This window comes from Suncus etruscus, chromosome 10 (genome assembly GCF_024139225.1).
Source record: "Suncus etruscus isolate mSunEtr1 chromosome 10, mSunEtr1.pri.cur, whole genome shotgun sequence".
Classification (NCBI taxonomy): domain Eukaryota; kingdom Metazoa; phylum Chordata; class Mammalia; order Eulipotyphla; family Soricidae; genus Suncus; species Suncus etruscus.
Window position 1 is genome coordinate 95,533,284 of NC_064857.1, and position 7,193 is coordinate 95,540,476.

General features: G+C 45.1%; 1 non-coding gene across 1 annotated transcript; it reads right to left on the bottom strand.

Moving 5' to 3' along the window:
- Nucleotides 1-6,098: 6,098 nt before the first annotated feature.
- LOC126021449 (U1 spliceosomal RNA) lies at nt 6,099-6,262 on the bottom strand. The gene has a single exon (XR_007499964.1). It is a non-coding gene; the product is annotated as a U1 spliceosomal RNA (small nuclear RNA).
- Nucleotides 6,263-7,193: the final 931 nt, after the last annotated feature.

The window sequence follows — 7,193 nt, forward strand, 5'->3', positions numbered from 1 at the left end:
TTGCAAGCAGCCGATCCAGAACCTAAGGTGGCTGGTTCGAATCCCGGTGTCCCATATGGTCCCCGTGCCTGCCAGGAGCTATTTCTGAGCAGACAGCCAGGAGTAACCCCTGAGCACCGCTGGGTGTGGCCCAAAAACCAAAAACCAAAAAAAAAAAAAAAAAAAAAAGAAAGAAAGCATATCAGGGGTACAAGAGAAATAGTATACTATACTGTAGTGGGTAAGATGTTTGTATTGCATGTAGTGTAGCTCAATTTCCAGCCTCTCATATGGTCCCCTAAACCTACCAGGTGTGATTTCTGAGTGCAGAGCCAGGAATAACTCCTGAGTACTGCCTGATGTGGCTGCAAAACAACAAAACAAAAACAAGAGTGCAAGTCAGAGGATGCCTGATGAACAGACTGGACAGGGGTGGAAATTGGTCCCAATGGGGCACAAAAAATTTTTAAACTTATTTCACTTGTTCTGTAACTTGTGGGGTGATTGATTACACTCATATATACATTTGTTACTCTATAGAAACTATGCCTTCCATAAAATTTATTTAAAAAAATCAAGATGCCGGAGCATTGGCACAAACAGTAGGATATCTGCCTTGCCTGCACTAACCTAGGATGAATTGCAGTTCAATCCCCCGGCATCTCATATGGTTCCCCAAAGCCAGGGACGATTTCTGAGCGCGTAGCCAGGAGTAACCTCTGAGCGTCACCAGGTGTAGCCCAAAATGAAAAAAAAAATTAAAAAATAAAAAATAGGGCCCGGAGACGGTGGTGCTGGAGGTAAGGTGCCTGCCTTACCTGCGCTAGCCTAGGAGACGATCCCCCGGCGTCCCATATGGTCCCCCAAGCCAGGAGCTATTTCTGAGCAGACAGCCAGGAGTAACCCCTGAGCACCGCCGGGTGTGGCCCAAAAACCAATAAAAATAAAAATAAAAAAAAATAAAAAATAACCTCAAACCATAAAATTTATAAATTGGAAGCTACCTATGATTGTAGGCAAGTAGTAAATAATCTTTGGGGTTACATTTATAGTCCATAAATTAAAGAAGCAAATATATGTAACTAATAAAATATAACTTTAAAAGAAACACAAACATATGTACACAGTTATAAGTAGTACAGAAGGATGTATTATGAAAATAAATACCCCCTTCCTACCATATGCTTTCCCAGCTGTTTTTATTTTATTTTATTTTATTTTATTTTATTTATTTTTTTTTTTTTTGGTTTTTGGGCCACACCCTGTGACGCTCAGGGGTTACTCCTGGCTATGCGCTCAGAAGTTGCTCCTGGCTTCTTGGGGGACCATATGGGACGCCAGGGGATCGAACTGCGGTCCGTCCTAGGCTAGCGCAGGCAAGGCAGGCACCTTACCTCCAGCGCCACCGCCCGGCCCCTTGCTGTTTTTATTTTTATTTGTTTTTTTGGGGGGGCCACACCTGGCAGTGCTCAGGGGTTACTCCTGGCTCCACGCTCAAAAATTGCTCTTGGCAGGCTTGGGGGACCATATGGGATGCTGATGCTGGGATTCAAACCAATGACCTTCTGCATGAAAGGCAAACGCCTTACCTCTATGCTGTCTCTCCAGCCCCGCTTTCCCAGCTGTAATACTTTTTTTTTTTTTTTTTTTTTTTAGTTTTTGGTTTTTGGGTCACACCCAGCAGCGCTCAGGGGTTACTCCTGGCTCTTTGCTCAGAAATTGTTCCTGGTAGGCACGGGGGACTATATAGGATGCCGGGATTTGAACCACCGTTGGTCCTGGGTCAGCTGCTTGCGAGGCAAATGCCTTACCGCTGTGCTATCCCTCTGGCCCCAGTCGTGATACTTTCCTCAAGAGACACCTACTTTTTTTTTTAACTTACCAGTTTACTTTCCTCATTGTTATAGTGGCAATTGATTGATACTGAATAATTGGTAAAGGATATTGAATGAGAAAAGCAAACTAAAGTATCAGTAACTTTATTTCGGGGAGGGTGGAGGGGTCACACCCAGCAGCACTCAGGGGTTACTCCTGGCTCAGAAATAGCTCCTGGCAGGCACGAGGGACCCTATGGGATGCTGGGATTCGAACCACCATCCTTCTGCATGCAAGGCAAATGCCCTACCTCCATGCTATCTCTCCGGCCCCCTTTAATTTTTTTGGTTTTATATTTTGTTTTTTTGTTTTTAGTATCAATAACTTAAGTGTAATGTCATTGCTTTCTCTATGTGTTAACAGTATAGTTAATATAATAGTTCACAGTAGGTGCCTCTGGACCGGAGATGTAGCATGGAGGTAAGGTGTTTGCCTTGCATGCAGAAGGACGGTGGTTCAAATCCCGGCATTCCCATATGGTCCCCTGAGCCTGCCAGGAGCGATTCCTGAGCGGAGAGCCAGGAGGAACCCCTGAGCGCTGCCGGGTGTGACCCAAAAACCAAAAAAAAAAGTAGGTGCCTCTGGGGGTTGGAGCAGTAGCACAGCAGGTAGGCCTGTTGCCTGAAAAAGGCAGCCCAACTGCCCTTTTATTTCTGGCATTCCATATGGTTCCCCCAAGCACCACCAAGAGTGGTTCCTGAGTTCAGAGCCAGGAATAATCCCTGAATATCACCAAATAAGGCCCCAACAACAACAATAACAACTACTACAAACAACAAAAAATAGAGATCCCTCTGATTAGTATGTGGCAGTTACACTGTTTGGATTTTCAAAAATCCCCAGAGTAGGGGCCAGAGCAGTGGCGCAAGCTGTAAGGTGTCTGTCTTGCCCATACTAGCCTAGGAGGAATGCAGTTCGATCCCCCACATCCCATATGGTCCCCCAAGCCAGGAGCATAGTGCATAGCCAGTAGTAACACATGAGTGTCACCGGGTGTGGCCCAAAACCCCAAAACAAACAAACTATAAAACCTAGAGTGTATTACTCTTTATAACATGAACATCAACCAATGACTAACTCCTAAATGTTTTTTGGGGGTTTTGTTTTTGTTTTTGTTTTTGGGCCACACCCAGGGTTTACTCCTGGCTAAGCGCTCAGAAATTGCCCCTGCTTGGGGGGACCATATGGGATGCCGGGGGATTGAACTGTGGTCCTTCCTTGGCTATCGCTTGAAGGCAGACACCTTACTTCTAGCACCACCTCACTGGCCCCACTCCTAAATGTTTTAATTAAAATATTTGTTATGGAAATAAAATCTAATGAAAAAATTTTTAGGAAGTGCCAAACCCAGCAAGTTCCAAGAATGAATGAAGTATGAAGGGCCTTTTCATTATTGTGTAATTAAGAAACCAGTGAAATTACAAAATTGCAGTGACAGAGAAAAGGAAATTCTTCCTGTGCCCTTATTAGTACATTTGCTTTTATTATTTATTTATGTATTTATTTATTTATGCTTTCGGGCCACACCCTATTCTGAGCTCAGAAATTGCTCCTGGCAGGCTTGGGGGGCGATATGGGACGCCGGGAATTGAACTTGGGGTCGGCTGCGTGCAAAGCAAATAAATACCCTACCAACTGTGCTATAGTTTCAGCCCAACACACTTGTTTTTAAAATACAGAATCCTATGGGCAAGAAAGATAGTCCAGTGGGTAAGATGCTGGCCTTGTACACAACTAAAACATTTGAGTCCTTGGCACCACTTGCCCAAGCACTGCCAGTGATTTTCTGAGCCACAGAGATGTGCCAGGATGTGCCCCCCTAAATAAATAAAAGTTATAATAACAATAGTTATGCTCAACATGGGCCAGTACATTAGCTCTATTACTGAGACATGTGCTAGTGAGGAAGAACCCCAAGAAGTTCCCTGCACATCCAGGGTCTACCAGTGAGATGTAAATCTGGGAAATAGCGACCAAGCGCCTATAACTGCTTTTTAGGATCCGAAGCAAATAAACCTTGATTATTGTAAACAGAGAGTTTATTGGCAAGAACAGCGGCTCACGAATTGATGGGAAAGCTGAGAACTAAACTGGGAAGATTAGGAGCAGCTGGACAAACCTAATTATGGGAGCACTCAGAATAAATGAGCTCCAGGTGGGTTTTTGTTTTGTTAGGAAAGTTGGGCTGGAGCAGTAGGGCGTTTGTCATGCATGCAGCCAACCCAGAACAGACCCAGGTTCGATCCCTGGCATCCCATACAGTCCCCTGAGCCTGCCAGGAGTGATTTCTGAGCATAAAGCAAAGCTTAACCCTTTAGCACCGCCAAGTGTGGCACAAAACAAAACAAAAACAAGCATAAAAGAAATAGAAGGTTCATTGAAAAGTAGAAGGAAAAAAATCCCCCCCCCCAAATAAAAGAAATTCCCCAGCTTGGGTTAAGGGGAACTAGTTAGTATAGGACTAAGTTTCCAACACATTCTTTAAGTGTCCTTGCACAATTTAATTCAGGAATCAGATCCTGAGAGTATCCTGGCCTTGTGTCGTGGAGCCTCCTTGATTTATTTTCTTTCCAACACTGCCCACATGGAGGAAAAATAATTCCCCCAAAATAATGCAACTGAACTGCAGATGAAGGGGAATTTAAGGATATGTCTTACCAGGTTTAAGTTTTATCATTTAGATTACTGGAACCCCTCTTAAAGAAATTAAAATGATTAGAAACTTGGGTCCAAAAAAAAGAAACTTGGGGCCAGAGTGATAGTATAGCAAATTGACCACTTGCCTTGTACTTGGCACCTGGGTTTTTCTTTTTTTTTTTTTTTTGAGGGGGGGGGCACACCTGGTGGTGCTCAGGAGTTACTCCTGGCTCTTCACTCAGATGTAGCTCCTGGTAGGCTCGAGGGACCACATGGGATGCCAGGAATAGAACCCGGGTCAGTCCCGGGTTGGCCTTGTGCAAGGCAATTGTTTCAATAAAATAAAAATTTTTTGAAAAGAAATCATGTGTTAATGAGACTTAGAGGAGAGAGGGAGAGAGGGAGGGAGGGAAGGAAGGATAGAGAGGGAGGGAGGGAGAGAGAGGGAGAAAGAGAGAGAGACTCCTAAGCGCCCTCCGGTGTGGCCCAAAAACCAAAAAAGAAAAAAATCTCTTGCAGTTTCCTGGAAAATAAACCCATTCCTTCAACTTAGTGGTTTCATCCTTTGCCTCTTTGTAAAACTTCCCTGAATCCTTTTATCTCCCAAGTTCTTCTGTCCCTCCCTCCCTTCCTTCCTTCCTTCCTTCCTTCCTTCCTTCCTTCCTTCCTTCCTTCCTTCCTCCTTCCTTGCTTCCTTCCTTCCTTCCTCCCTCCCTCCTTTCCTTCCTTCCTTCCTCCCTCCCTCCCTCCCTCCTTTCCTTCCTTTCCTTCCTTCCTTCCTTCCTTCCTTCCTCCCTCCCTCCTTTCCTTCCTTCCTTCCTTTCCCCCTCCCTCCCCCTCCTTTCCTTCTTTCCTTCCTTTCCTTCCCCCTCCCTCCCTCCTTCCTTCCTTCCTTCCTTCCTTCCTCCCTCCCTCCTTTCCTTCCTTCCTTCCTTCCTCCCTCCCTCCTTCCTTTCCTTCCTTCCTTCCTTCCTTCCTTCCTTCCTTCCTTCCTTCCTTCCTTCCTCCCTCCCTCCTTTCCTTCCTTCCTTCCTTCCTTCCTTCCTTCCTTCCTTCCTTCCTTCCTTTCCCCCTCCCTCCCTCCCTTCCTCCCTCCTTTCCCCCTCCCTCCCTCCCTTCCTCCCTCCTTTCCTTCTCCCTCCCTTCCTTCCTTCCTTCCTTCCTTCCTTCCTTCCTTCCTTCCTTCCTTCCTTCCTTCCTTCCTTCCTTCCTTCCTTCCTTCCATCACACCTAGCAGTGCTCAGGGGTCACTCCTGGTTCTACGCTCAGAAATCGCTCCTGGCAGGCTTGGGGGACCATATGGGATGCTGGAATTCGAACCACTGTCCTTCTGCATGCAAGGCAAATGTCCTACTTCCATGCTATCTCTCTGGCCCTCTTCTTTCTTTCTTTCTTTTTCTTTCTTTCTTTCTTCTTTCTTTTTTCTTTCTTTCTTTCTTTCTTTCTTTCTTTCTTTCTTTTCTTTCTTTCTTTCTTTCTTTCTTTCTTTCTTTCTTTCTTTCTTTTCTTTCTTTCTTTCTTTCTTTTTTCTTTCTTTCTTTCTTTCTTTCTTTCTTTCTTTCTTTCTTTCTTTCTTTCTTTCTTTCTTTTTCTTTTTTTTTTTTTCTTAGGGGAGAGCGCGAACGCAGTCCCCCACTACCACAAATTATGCAGTCGAGTTTTCCACATTTGGGGAAATCACGGGGGTCAGCACACCCGGAGTGCAATGGGTGAGCCTCGCCCTGGGGAAACCACCTTCGTGATCATGGTATCTCCCCTGCCAGGTAAGTATTCTTTCTTTTTTTTTAACGAGTGTGGGGTACAGCCACTGAGGGCCATTTCTGGTGAGCTGGGGGTCCCATACAGTTCTGTGGATCTGACCCAGAACTCCAGTCCTTTGAACTCTCTCCTCTGCCCTCCCAAGGCGTTCCAGCTCATGCCCTTCCCCTGTTTTGTGTCTACTGTTTTCCTAAGAATTCTGGGCTATTTTTTGTTTTGTTTTGAGGCCAGGCCTGGTGGGGTTACTTCTGGCTCTGCATTCCGGAGTCACTTCAAGCAGGCTCTGGGGATCATAGGAGATGCTGGAGATCGAACCTGGGTTGGCCGCGTGCAAAGCAAACACCCTACCTGCTGTGCTCCTTTGTTAGTTTTTGTTTGTTTGTTTGTTTTTGTTTGTTTTATTTTGCTTTTTGTTTTTGGGCCACACCTGGTAGCACTCAGGTGTTACTCCTGGCTCTGCAATCAGAAATTGCCCCTGGCAGGCTCTGGACAAAATGGAATGCTAGGATTCGAACCAGGTCCATCCTGCAAGGCAAACACCTTACCGCTGTGGCCCCTTTTTGGTGTTTTGTTGTTATTGTTTTGTTTGTTTGACTTTCATGAGAATTCTGGATCATAGAAAGTATGAGTGGAAGATTAAAGGGCAGGAGAAGTCAGGCAATTCAAACACCTATTTGATCTCATTTCCCAAGACTCCTTTAGCTGATAATCACAGGACTGTCTCATTGTCCACAGTTGTCTTCTTTCTGCTCCCTGTTGTATGATTACTGTCCAAATTTCATTTCCTCCACTCAAGGCAGAGTACTTCCTACCTTCCCATTTTGACCCTCATGGACAGATGCCTCAACCACATCATTTTGGAGATATGTCATAGGCAGGTACTTGGGAGTGTTTACTAATTGTAGATATCTGTGATTTCCTCCCATTCAAAAATTATATTGCAG